This window comes from Perognathus longimembris, chromosome 7, assembly GCF_023159225.1.
Source record: "Perognathus longimembris pacificus isolate PPM17 chromosome 7, ASM2315922v1, whole genome shotgun sequence".
Lineage (NCBI taxonomy): Eukaryota > Metazoa > Chordata > Mammalia > Rodentia > Heteromyidae > Perognathus > Perognathus longimembris.
In genome coordinates, this window is record NC_063167.1 from 61,657,403 (window position 1) to 61,670,240 (window position 12,838).

Here is a 12,838-nt window from a genome sequence, read left to right on the forward strand (position 1 = left end):
CTACAAAGATAACTTTACTACATACAACAAAGATAAAGTAGTTAGAAGCAGCTCTTGGTTTAATTACAGAAAGGAACCCAAACAACAAGGAGCAATCACTCTAAGATATATCTCAAAAGAATGTGTACATAGACATTTGTGATTCCGCCTCTAACACAACATAAACAGCTGAAACATACTGTATCTAAAAAGTTGCAGGAAGCAGGAGGAAGAGCTGGCCTATCTCACATTATTTAGTACATTTTTATCAATTCTAATTGTTTCTTATATTTATTTTTTAAATAATTACTTTATTGTCACAGTGATGTACAGAGGGGTTACAGTTTCATACGTAAGACAGTGGGTACATTTCTTGTACAATTTGTTACCTCCTCCCTATTTCCCCCTCCCCCTCTCTCTTTCCCTCTCTCCCCATGAGCTGTTCAGTTGATTTACACCAAATGGTTTTGTAAGTATTGCTTTTGGAGTCATTTGTCTTCTTATCCTTTATCTCTAGATTTTGACAAACCCCTGGCACATTTGGAGCATAAACTCAGTTTGGCCTATTACTGGGAAGGAGAAATTTCCATAACTGGAGATATAGTATGGATAGGAAACAGAAATAGCAGGTAACAAAGGCAAGAATGTAAATTTCTGTCCAGTTAGAAGGTAGACAGGCATGGACATTAGATAGAAAAGCCTCTTAACTTATTTCCCTTGATCTCCCAGCTCTGGTTACTTTTGAAAGGGTAAGCACAGAATGACTCCATTTAGTATGTGACACCAGGATGTGACCCTCTTACTCCTCTCCATGATTCCTGGTTATCTGGACTGGCCTAAAGGTCCAGGTGCTTGTTGCTGGGATGGCTCAGTAGGCATTTCTTTGAACTCAAGGCCTGGACACTGACCCTGAGCACTTCTGCTCAAGGCTAGCACATTGAGCCACAGTGCCACTTCCAATGTTTGGCTGGTTCATTTTGAGCCCTGCTTCCAGCCTGGCTCCTCGTTGGTTAATTGGGAGATGGAGCTCTACAGGAATTTTTCTACCCAGGCTGGCTTTGAACTGCAGTCGTTGCCACAAAACCCTTTCTATTTCCAATTATAGCAAATACAAATACAGTTATTCTTAATCGTATTTGATACTTTAGGATACTAACTGAGGTTAAGACATTGTAGGTGTCACTAAGCCTTTGTGATTACAGTAAAGAATGCAAGAGCTGTTGTCCTTTTAGCTCTGTATTCAAGGCAACTTACATATTAAACAGGGAAAAATGGCATTTGGGTTAAAAGGGTTGACATAAGTAAACACTTAAGTGAACTTTGGTGTACACAATTCCATAAGAATTAATCTGGCTTCGGTAGAGGCTCTTTTATTGGTGGTAGGAAGTGCCTCAACCCACCCTGAAAAAGTGTCCACAAATACAAGAAGGTATTTGTGTCACCAGAGACAGAAGGTAGATAAGTAAAGTCCACCTGCCAGTCCATGCAGGTAGGGAGCCCCTCATCTGCTGTGTGGGGACCTGGAGTGGGCGGAGGTTTGAGTTAGGGTTTGTTTTTGGCAAATATCACAGGAGGCGGAAGAGTTCTTTTAGGTACTGTTTGTCTTGTGGAGTTAAAGATTGGGTACTTAGTAGGAAAGAAGGAAGAGCTAGTTTAGAGGGATGGAAGAGGTGGTGTAGATAATGCAAGGCCTCCTCTGCTAGGGAAAGTTTTGTAGAGGGAGGGGCCTTGGGGAGAAGCAGCTCAGGGGAGGGCTCATCCTGCTGCAGGACAGTGGCTGCTTTGTGGGCTAGTGAGTCTACAAGGCTGTTAAGGAGGGAAATGTAATTTTTCCCTTTTTGGTATCTATGACAGTGAATGATGGCTGCCTGCTTGGGAAACAGTGCAGAATCCAGGAGGTCCCAGATAAGGGTGGCATTAACAATAAGGGATCCTTTTGTAGCAGAGTGGTGGGGGGCATGTGTTAGAGGGCCCAGCTCTTCCTGCTGTGAGGTGATATGGGCAAAGATTTTACTTACAGGATGGCTGGGTTCCTCCGAATTACCTTGAATAATGGCATATCCTGCCATACAGGGAGGGGGGCATCTAAGAGAGCTGCCATCAATAAACCAGTCAGGGGATAGGCAGGTTTGAGATGTGGGAGAATGAGTTTAGAGAGAGATCTAGGGTTTCAGGGCAGGAATATATGAGAGGTTCTGGTTTAGGGGCTGAGGTGGGCAAGAGGGTATAGCAGGGTTTAGCGGGGGAGTTTGTTCAAAGAATAGGGTGGTGTCAAGGAGAAAGGCATGAAGAGTCTGGATTCAGGAGGAAGGCAAAGAGAGAAAGGCTTTGTGGCTAAGGAGATCCTTGAGGGAGCGAGAAGTTAAGATGTGGAGTGGGCTGTGGAGGAAAATTTTTGGGGGCCTTTATATGAGTGCCACAGCTGCTGGAACCTGGCGACAATGGGGCCACCCCTGTGTCAGCTTATCCAGTTGTTTGGATAGGTACCTTATGAAAGAATATGTCCCAGCCACCCCTGAGGACTATGGGGAGATAGTCAGGAGATAGTCGTGGACAGGAGAAGAAGGTTTATTTATGGGGCCAAATCTCCTATGGCATCTGCACCTTAATCCTGGTTGGTAGTTTATGTAACTCTGGGGCTAGAGAGGAAGTAGGTAGGTCAGAGTGGTGAGTGGGAGTGGCCAATTGTAGGTCTAGGGCAGGGAGTTCAGGTATGGGTAGGGCTGGGAGCCAGTGGGAGGGGCTGAGCACCTGAGGTGGGGGAAATACTAACACCCTTGTGTGTAAAAGGTGTCTTCTCCCTTTTGACAGAGAATAGAAAAGAAAAAGGGTTTGTTAAGGTCAGGGAGGTAGAGGTTAGAGGCTTTGGACAGAGAGAGCTTAAACTGGCAGATAGGAGCTGAGGAGGACAGGAGTTGAGGCAGATTTGGGGAACAGGAGGGGCTACTCTAGGGGCCCTTTACTGGCAGAGTACAGAGGTTGGGCTATAAGAGAAAAGTTGGGGATCCAGATACAAAAGAAGCTAAAGGGGCCAAGGAGGGCCAAGAGGTCTTTCTTGGATTGAGGAGGGGGAGGGGGGATAGTTGAGGAGCTCCTGAACCCTATGGGGGAGGGGGTATAGCTCATCCCTTTTGGGAAATGGCTAGTCCCCAATACATAACTGATCTTTGGCATATCTAGGCTTTGTCTTTGGAGGCCCTATAACCCCAGGAAGCAAGGGAGTTAAGAAGGAGAGTAGAATTGTTTCAGGTTTAGGTCAGAAGAAGGGCTGCTGAGAAGGTCATTTACATTTTGAAGGAGGAGGCTGGGGGAGAGAGCTGATGAGTCTGATGAGTCTAAATCCTTTTTTTTTTGTTTCAGCACATCTTATTTTTCTTTTTTTTCTTTATTATCAAAGTGTGATACAGAGGGGTTACAGATTCATATGAAAGGCAGTGAGTACATTTCTTGTTCTACTTACCTCCTCCCTCAATCCCCCTCCATCCCCCCTCCCCTCTAAACTCTTTTGTAAGGCTTGACCAAAATAATAGGGCTCTCAGAACCCTTGGAGAAGTACGTATAGTTTACAGATGGGTTGTTTACAGATGGGCTTAGGTGAATGGCCCTGCCTGCACATTAAAGCTGGTCAGCTCTTACCTGGGTTTTTGCCTGGTGTCTGTATGAGCCTGGGGCAATAGGGTGGGGGTCAATCCTTCAATTCCTCTTTCACATTAAAGTCTTCAGTCTTCTCTACAGCTCCTTATATTGGGTTTCCCTTTTTTGGTCACTCTTCTCTTCCTTTTTTAATCTGCCTTCTGTGTACTATAAGGCTCCAAGTTTCTGTGGCAAGGGAAGAAATGATATGAGATGACTTTCCACTTATCTGTGGGAGGTAGACTGAAAAGACATAGGTACAGATGGACATGGACATCCTTATATTTAATGTATACATATAGACAAATATATGCATACATTTATATATCTACTTATATTTATGTATATACCTGTATAAAATACATATAAACTTTATAAACATACACACACACATAGAACATGATTCTAACTATGGGACTTATTTAGTTGGATGAAGGGAAGGGGAGAAGAAAAAAATCAAGATAGAGGGTGAATAATTTCAAAATATTTTTAATTATTATGAAGACAACATAAGGAATCTCAGTGAAAGCTGTTGATCAGTAGGGGGTTGGAGATGGGGAAAAAGAATGAACAAAGAATTTTCGAGCTAAACTGTTGAGGGGAGTAAGTACCCGTGAGATAGAAGACACTAATGGAGAGGATGAATGAGGATGAACATGGCCAAAGCAGTTTATTCCCATGTATGAAAATAGAACAATGAAACCTGTTGAAAAAAATTTAAGAAGCTGAGAGCGAGAGAGGGAGAGTAATAGAGGGGTTACACTGTATTACATGCATGGAAATGTCACTAGGAAACTTCCCTTATATAACTACTCTATACTAAAAAACTATTTAAATACATACATACATACACACACACATTCACACACATGCACCTGAAATGAAAAAGAAAAAAAATTACTTGAGAAGGGAAAAATAAGAACATGATCAGATGGGAAACGGAATCATTTCATTCTCTTCAGCACTGGTTCTATCAAGATGTCTACCTAAGGTCTGGGAATATGGCCTTGTGGTAGAGAGCTCAACTCACATACATCAAGTCCTGGGTTCAATTCCTTAGCACCACATATACAGAAAAAGCCAGAAGCGGCACTGTGGCTCAAGTGGCAGAGTGCTAGCTTTGAGCAAAAAGAAGCCAGGGACAGTGCTCAGGCCCTGAGTTCAAGCCCCAGGACTGGCAAAAAAAAAAAAAATAGAGTGCTAGTCTTGAGCAAAAGAAACAGAGAGAGTGCTCAGGCCCTGAGTTCAAGCCCCAGGACTAGCAAAAAAAAAAAAATTCAAAATCAGAATATCTACCTAATCTGGTGAAAGTTGTTATTAAACGTAGCAAGTATGGAGACTCAGAAAAGAAACACCATTGTATAATCGTCCAAGAGTATTCTTTTTTTTTTTTTTTGCAATTTTTTTTCTTTCTTTCTTTCTTTTTCTTTTTCTTTTCTTTTTTTTTTTTTTTTTGCTAGCCCTGGGCCTTGGACTCAGGGCCTGAGCACTGTCCCTGGCTTCTCTTTGCTCAAGGCTAACACTCTGCCAATTGAGCCACAGTGCCATTTCTGGCCGTTTTCTATATATGTGGTACTGGGGAATAGAACCCAGGGCTTCATGTATACAAGGTAAGCACTCTACCACTAGGCCATATTCCCAGCCCCCGTCCAAGAGTATTCTAAAACATTCAGTTGTTTACTGCACCCCTTTCTTTACCTTTTGACACTTGAATTAGTTATGACATAAAAGCAAAGAGGGAAGCTGGGCTAATGCCAGTCTTAGCTACTGAAGATGCTTGTATCTGAAGGTCATAGTTTGAAACTAGCCCAGTCAGGAAAAGTCTGAGACTCTTATCTCCAAATAACCACAGAAGGCCAAAAGTGAGGCTATGGCTCACTTGGTAGAGGTCTAGCCTTAAGCAAGAGTTCAGAGAGAGTAGCCACCTACAAGCATAATCACTGCTGGAATCAATGATTGAAGGAGTCACCAAAGGGAAGAATCTAACACATCTAGCAATAAATTTGCATTATCCATCTTTTAGTAAAACACGAAATAAAATAAATAAGCAAAACATCTGTAAAAATAATAAATGATAATGAATATAAACACCTTTGTTATTATTACTAAAGGGTGAGGAATTTTGAAATATTCACTTTTTTCTTTTCCTTCTTTATGGCCTTGTGCCAATCCTGAGATTTGTATTAGGGCCTGGGCACTGCCCCTGAGCTTTTTTGATCAAGGCTAGTCCTCTGCCACATGAGCTCCACCTCCAGCTTTTTTTTTTTTTTTTTTTTTTTGGCCAGTCCTGGGCCTTGGACTCAGGGACTGAGCACCTTCCCTGGCTTCTTCCCGCTCAAGGCTAGCACTGTGCCACCTGAGCCACAGCGCCCCTTCTGGCCGTTTTCCATATATGTGGTGCTGGGGAATGGAACCGAAAGCTTCATGTGTAGGAGGCAAGCACTCTTGCCACTAGGCCATATTCCCAGCCCCCATCTCCAGCTTTTTGATGGCGAATTGCCTGTAAGTTTTGCAGACTTTGTTTCTTGAGCTCTGCTTCAAACAGAGATCCTCAGATCGTGGCCTCCTGAGCAACTAGGATTATAAGCATGAGCCACCAACATCTGATCTTTTGATCTTTCCTCTATCTGCGTTTTCTCTCTCCATTTAAGTACACAATTATGTATTTATGCCCTCAAGAATAGCTATGGTGCAAGATGGAAAACAAAAGAGGCCCATAGTCTTTTTGCCTTCATTATTCTTCCTTGAACTTAGGAGAACATAGGTATTTTATGAAGGGGGTGAGTTTCTATGGTAAGCATAGAACATATGTCTTGGCCAGAAATAAAGTGAAAAAGCCTTTCACAAATGCACAGGCCTTCTGTTTTGGGCAGGTGGCTATGTGGAGAAGATGAGAGTGAGAAAGGTCTCTGCAAATTGTGAGAGCAAAGCAGCAGGATCTGCAAAGAAAAAGGGCTGCCTACTTGTGTCCTAGGAAGTAAAAATAATCTTTACACATAGCACAAATGGAATTTACTGGGACTTTGGGAGAAAGTTTAGAGACACAAAGGCAATCTGGAAACACTAGCTTCAGAAAAGGTAAGAGTGAGATGAGTAGCTTTGATAACTTGGTAAAGGGAAGTACTGGATTGTCCTTTCTAGGTGTTGAAGCCAGTTGGATCAATTGTAATCTCGTCCCATTCTAAGTCACTCCTCACAAAACAAATTCCTAGAGCAGTAGGAAGATCCTTGCTCAGATATTTTGCACAAACTTTTTTCAATAAGACAGTTTGACAGATGTAAAAAACTACGGACACTGGGACTAAAGGTAATCCCACAAAGAAAAACCAGGTGCCATTAACCAACCAAGTAAGTTAAAAGTAGTTATTTATTTAAAAAGGGGGAAAATGATGGACAGACAAAAAATATGTACCCACTACAGATAACTACATTTTAAATAATAAAAATTTCATGTACTTCATATGTAATAATCAATTTGAAGAAGACTTCAGTTTGTATGAACACTAAATTCATGATGTCATTTCCCTGCTTATTGACTCATACCCTCCAATTGCTTTATATTCTTCCAGTCCTTGCCATATTCATCCAGCTTCATCTTCAATTCCTTTCTTTCCCTGCACTAGGTCTCCATAATATTAATGTGTTCTCTGAACATATTATCCTATTTCATATTCATACAACTACCTCTACTTGCAATGGACTTCCCTGTTCTTTGTCTATCTGGAGAAAGCCTTCTCAATGCAAGCACTTCCTTTACAAAGATCCATCCCAGGTCCCTTCTCCCTACTACCCTTCTTCATTTCATTATCCTCACTGTATTTCTGGCACATTCCCCCCACATGCCTCTTTCTTTATTGTACTGTGATATAATTATTTCTTTACATGTTTATCTCCCTTATAGATTTGTGAACCTTGGGTCTGTATTTTGAAAAAAAGTTTGTTAAATGAGACTAACATTCTTCAAGGATCACTGTGCTTAGGCTGCCTCATATCTAGCAGTTGTGTATAATGTTTTTCTAAAGCATAGTGCTCTAGTAGGGCATGTAGAAGGACAGACAGTGGAGGTAGTACAAAGGTTTTTATTGGAATCTTCAAATATTCATTCGTCCTAATACCCATACCTTCTGGCAAGCAGGATGTGCCTTTTATTTGCCTTCCTTGTAAGGTCCAACCCCCTCTTCCCAGAAGGGCTCCGTGCAGATGCCCCTCACCTGTTTAAATCTGCACCTAGTTCCTGTGTTAACGAGGTAACTGGCACACCTGGAGGCAGTTACCTACCCTCTTCTCTGAGGTTACATCCAATACACCTGGCCATACCTCCTGCCTTTCCCTGTATAATCTGGATCAACACAAGTCCCTGCTCTCTTTCCTTTTCTCTCTTACTCTCTCTTGCTCTTTTCCTTTCTCCTCTTTCTCTTCTCTTCTTTCTTCCCCTCTGTCTCCATGTGCCTCCATCTTGTGCGGGTTGGCAGTTTTCTCTCCCACCAATAAACTTTTTTGCGTGAACTATGTGGCAGGTTTCCCTTCCAGTGAACCTTACACTTGTCATATATATACATACATATATATGTATATATCTCTCTTTATATATATATATATACATATGTACATGTTTGGTCACTAATGAGACCTTGGATTTATATGGTGAATCAACCCCTAAGAGTGTGAGCTCAAGAGTCAGACTTCCTGGTTGTGGATCTGCCTCTGGTCAGGTGACTCTGGGCCAAGTATTTAACATCCCTGTGCCTCACATACATAGTCTAAAAAAAATGAGGCCCATAATAGTACCCAAATGCACTAGGTTATTAAGAGGATTAAATGAGCCATAAATGCCAAGCACTTTGAACATGACTTGGCATGTAAAAATACCAAATATTTGCTTCTATTATTATAATAAGATACAGTAATTCTGTAAATTACAGTAATATAGTAATACCACATACTATATTACAAGTAAATTTGAGTCATTACAATAACATAGTAAATGAGAAGTATAGTAACAGAATGCAAGCATTTGCTTCCATCAGAGTAGGATTCAGGGTCTTTGGTGAAGTAATTTGGAGGATGTAAATAATTGCAACAGCAAATAGTATTTAAGGAAAGAGGTTACCTAATTTGAAGCAGCCAACACAGGAAAAGGAGCTGTCTTTTAATTTGGGAGAAAGACAGCAGTGAAAAAGAAAATCTTTATATTTGTGAAGAAAAACAAACATTTTACCTCATTTACCCTGGAGAACTAATTAATGAAACTAGTTAATTCATGAAATAGTAGTTTAAGTTATCAGTCTTATTTCCTGGGATGACAGTTACCAGGTTTACTAATTAGTCATATGTCAGAGTCCCTGTTCATTTACTCAAAAACAGATTAGTGTTATGAGAAATTCAAATAATTTATCCTCTCACCAGTAAACCCATAAGTTCATAGGGTGGCATGTGAAAATTTTTCCTGTTTTTTAAAGCATGCTGGCCAATAAGTAATGGTTATATAGTTCAAGCTTATCTGAGAATTTCCAAATCATCACTATCTGGGAAGATGTTTACAAACTCACTTATTTCTATAGATTTTTTAAAAAATTACACATTGCTTGCCTTTATTTTGAAAGGGCATTCCTATGTAAACTAAAATGACTACCTATAAAAATTAATTTCTATTTGAGCATATTTGGGACAAAATGTGGGGGTGTTTTGGAGAGTAGGAGAGACCTATTGCCTTGGAAAGAGTCTTGGGTCAAATGGAATTTAAAATCTAAAAGATTTTAAGACAATAGTAAAGAATAATAATGAATACTCTTTGGTTTAGATGCAGGCAAAATATTAAACCTCACCTTTAGTGATATGAAAGTCAAAAACTCTGAATTTCCAAAAACTGAAACAAAGAAACAGAATTGTACTAATCCCTCTGTATTTCCTTTTTTCCAATGTAAGGTCGATTTCTCTTTCTGTGTTCTGTATGTCACCAATGCCTTCTCTCTTGTGTGTTCCATTTCTAACTCTCTCTGTATCAGATCCTCTCAGCTTTCAAACATATTCCCCCTCTTTACCCTCAAGCCCCCTTCTTCCTCTCACTACCATTCTACGTCTGTCCTCTGCTACTACATTGTCTATGCTCTTTTTCTTTAACTTGATCTGTTCACCATGTCTGCTCTCCCGAATTAACTATCACTAAGGTCACCAAATGGTCTCTGGCTTGCAAAATCTAATAGATATTTTGGTCCTCAGCTCATTTGACCTTTCAGCAGCATTGACGTGCTGATGACTCCCTCCTTTATGAAACATTTTCTTTTAGACTCTGTTCTATCTTACACTTCTTGTTTTTCTTCCATAATTTTAATTCAAGCCTCAGCTTGTCATCCTCTATTCACTTTTCTACTATTGGAGTTCTTTAAAGACCAGTCCTAGACCTTCCATTCTTTGTTTTCTATACTTACTCCTCAATGGGCAGTTCCATGCATACTGTCATCCTTACTAGTTTCTATCTAATACAAAAAGTCACAGTTCTAGGGCTGGAAATATGGCCTAGTGGTAGAGTGTTTGCCTCATATACATGAAGTCCTGGGTTCAATTCCTCAGTACCACATATATAGAAAAGGCCAGAGTTGGTGCTGTGGCTCAAGTGCTAGCCTTGAGCAAAAAGAAGCCAGGGACAGTGCTTAGGCCCTGAGTTCAAGCTCCAGGACTGGCAAAAAAATAAAAATAAAAATCATAGTTCTAGCTCAGACTTCTTGGAGTTCCAGAGTATATGTACAAGTGCCTGCTAGTTCCAGTTTAAATGTTTTTAAGATGGCTCACATTTGAAATGCGCAAAACCACACTCGGGGCTTCCCCACTATCCTAATTATATGCTCCATGGAAGAGGCACTGTGGCTCAAGTGGTAGAGTGCTAGCCTTGAACAAAAGAAGCTCTGGGACAGAGCCCATGCTCTGAGTTCAAGGCTCAGGACCTGCAAAACAAGAGCAACAACAAAATTCAGAACTAATTAATTATATGCTCTTTTTGGCTTTTTCTTGTTTGCCTTCCATAGGTTTCCTAGATCAGATGGAGAAATGGCCTTGATTATCTTCTCCTTTGTCTCTCATTTTAGCATTTCTTTTTCTTCTTTTTTTCTTTCTTTTTTTTTTTTTTTGGCCAGTCCTGGGGCTTGGACTCAGGGCCTGAGCACTGTCCCTGGCTTCTTTTTGCTCAAGGCTAGCACTCTACCACTTGAGCCTCAGACCACTTCTGGCCTTTTTTATACATGTGGTGCTGAGGAATTGAAACCAGGGCTTTATGCATGCAAAGCAAGCACCCTACCACTAAGCCACATTCCCAGCCCTCATTTTAGCATTTCAAGAAGGTAACTGTTCTGCTCTGTCAACACTCCAAAGCTGAGGACAGTAAGCACTGAGGAACCACCTCACCTAGAGAGCCAGTGAATTATTGAGAGGCATCAGCCACAACCTGAGCTCTTCTAAGCATCTGCCCACTAGCCTCTTTGACTTTCTGTATTATTTATATTATACATTACTTATAGACTGGAGGGGACATGAAAAAATCCTTAGGGGTAAATCACATTACTCTTACCCTCCCCTCAAACAAATTAGGGAATCAAATCAAATTAAAGACAAGAACTGGATATCTGAAGAAGATAATAGTATCTCAATGCTGGTTTAGGTATCCATGTAGGCAGTGGGACCTGCTGATCTGCTCTCTAATTTGAGATATACTAACTTGAGCTGGTGAAAAGCAAGAATTGCAAAAAAGGAGACATGATACCAGTTAGGATAGCACCATGTTTAGGCTTCCCAAAAGGCAACACAGAACAAAGCCAAACTTGTTAGTCAAGAAGTGTACACATGAAATGAGGGGATCTCACACTAAGAAGCAATGAGGCAAATTGTTACAGAAGATATCATGCTAAGTGGTCTCTTTCACACATTAGAGAAATCTACAGTTTTTGCATGGCTTCTTGAAGGCTACCTCACAGGTAAAGGTATTAGGATTATACCCACAATCACATATCAGAGGGACATCTGTGAACTCTCCATGGCTGCCTACTCAGGCACTACAGGCCAGAAAACCAGAAAAAAACTACAACAGAGCAGAGTGAGAAATGTCTCTTCCAGGGATGTCTCTCCATTTTCAATGCATGACTGGACAGAAAGCATTGGATGACAGGAGGAGGTTTAAATTGAGCATTAGAATGAAGCAGATTGAATTTTGGTGGTTGTTGTTGTTTTCTTGGTAGTATCAGGGTTTATTAAGTAAGTGCTCTACTTCTTGAACCACATCTCCAGGGCTTTTTGTTGTGATTATTTTGGGGATAAAGTCTTGCTTTTTTGCCCAGGCTGGTCAAGACCATAACCCTTCTATAGCTGGGTTGACAAACACATACCATAACACCCAGCTTTTTCTTTTGAGATGGGGGTTTCATGAACATTATTTTTGTCCTGACTATTCTGTAACTATGATTCTCCAGCTAGGATGACAGATATACATCACAGTGCCCAGCTATTGGTTGAGAAGAGTTCACTCAAACCTTTTGCCTGGGCTCTCTTGGAAGCATGATACTCTTGATTTCTGCCTCTTGAGTAGCTATGATTATAGGCATGAGTCACTGGCACCTGGAAACACTGTACTTTTTAATAGCAAAAATTCATCTGAAAGATATGACAATCTGTTGGAAACATTACAGAATTTGAAGGGAAAGTTTATCAGCACAGCTGGAGTCAGTAATCAGCAGCAAAAGTAGATTCTTTCATTTTGGTACCCCACTGAATTTAGTCCCTTCAATCACTTGATTTCTCACTCAACTAAAGAGATACCTAATTCTGTACTCTCCGACCTCCCCCCAACTATAGCCAGAGGACTTTATCAAAACACATATCAGATCACATCCTGCCCCTACTTACACTCTTGAATGACTTTACCCTTAATATACTTAGAATGAAGATATGTATCTTTACCAATGGCCCCAAGTGCCCTCATAATTCATTGACCCTGTTTCCTTGTTGATGCTTTCCATTCACACTGTTTTCTCTGAGCCTAATGCACACAAAGTTGAGTTTCTACATATGTTGTATCTCCTGCCCACGTACCTTTTCTATCCTCCACTTTCAAGTCCATAAGAGTTCAGCTTCTAACTAGGTAAGCTATATACACAGGAAAGGATTTCCTGACCTTGGCAGGTGTCCCCTTGTTACACACATTCAGACACAGCATACTGCCTTCAAAACATCCATTATAATA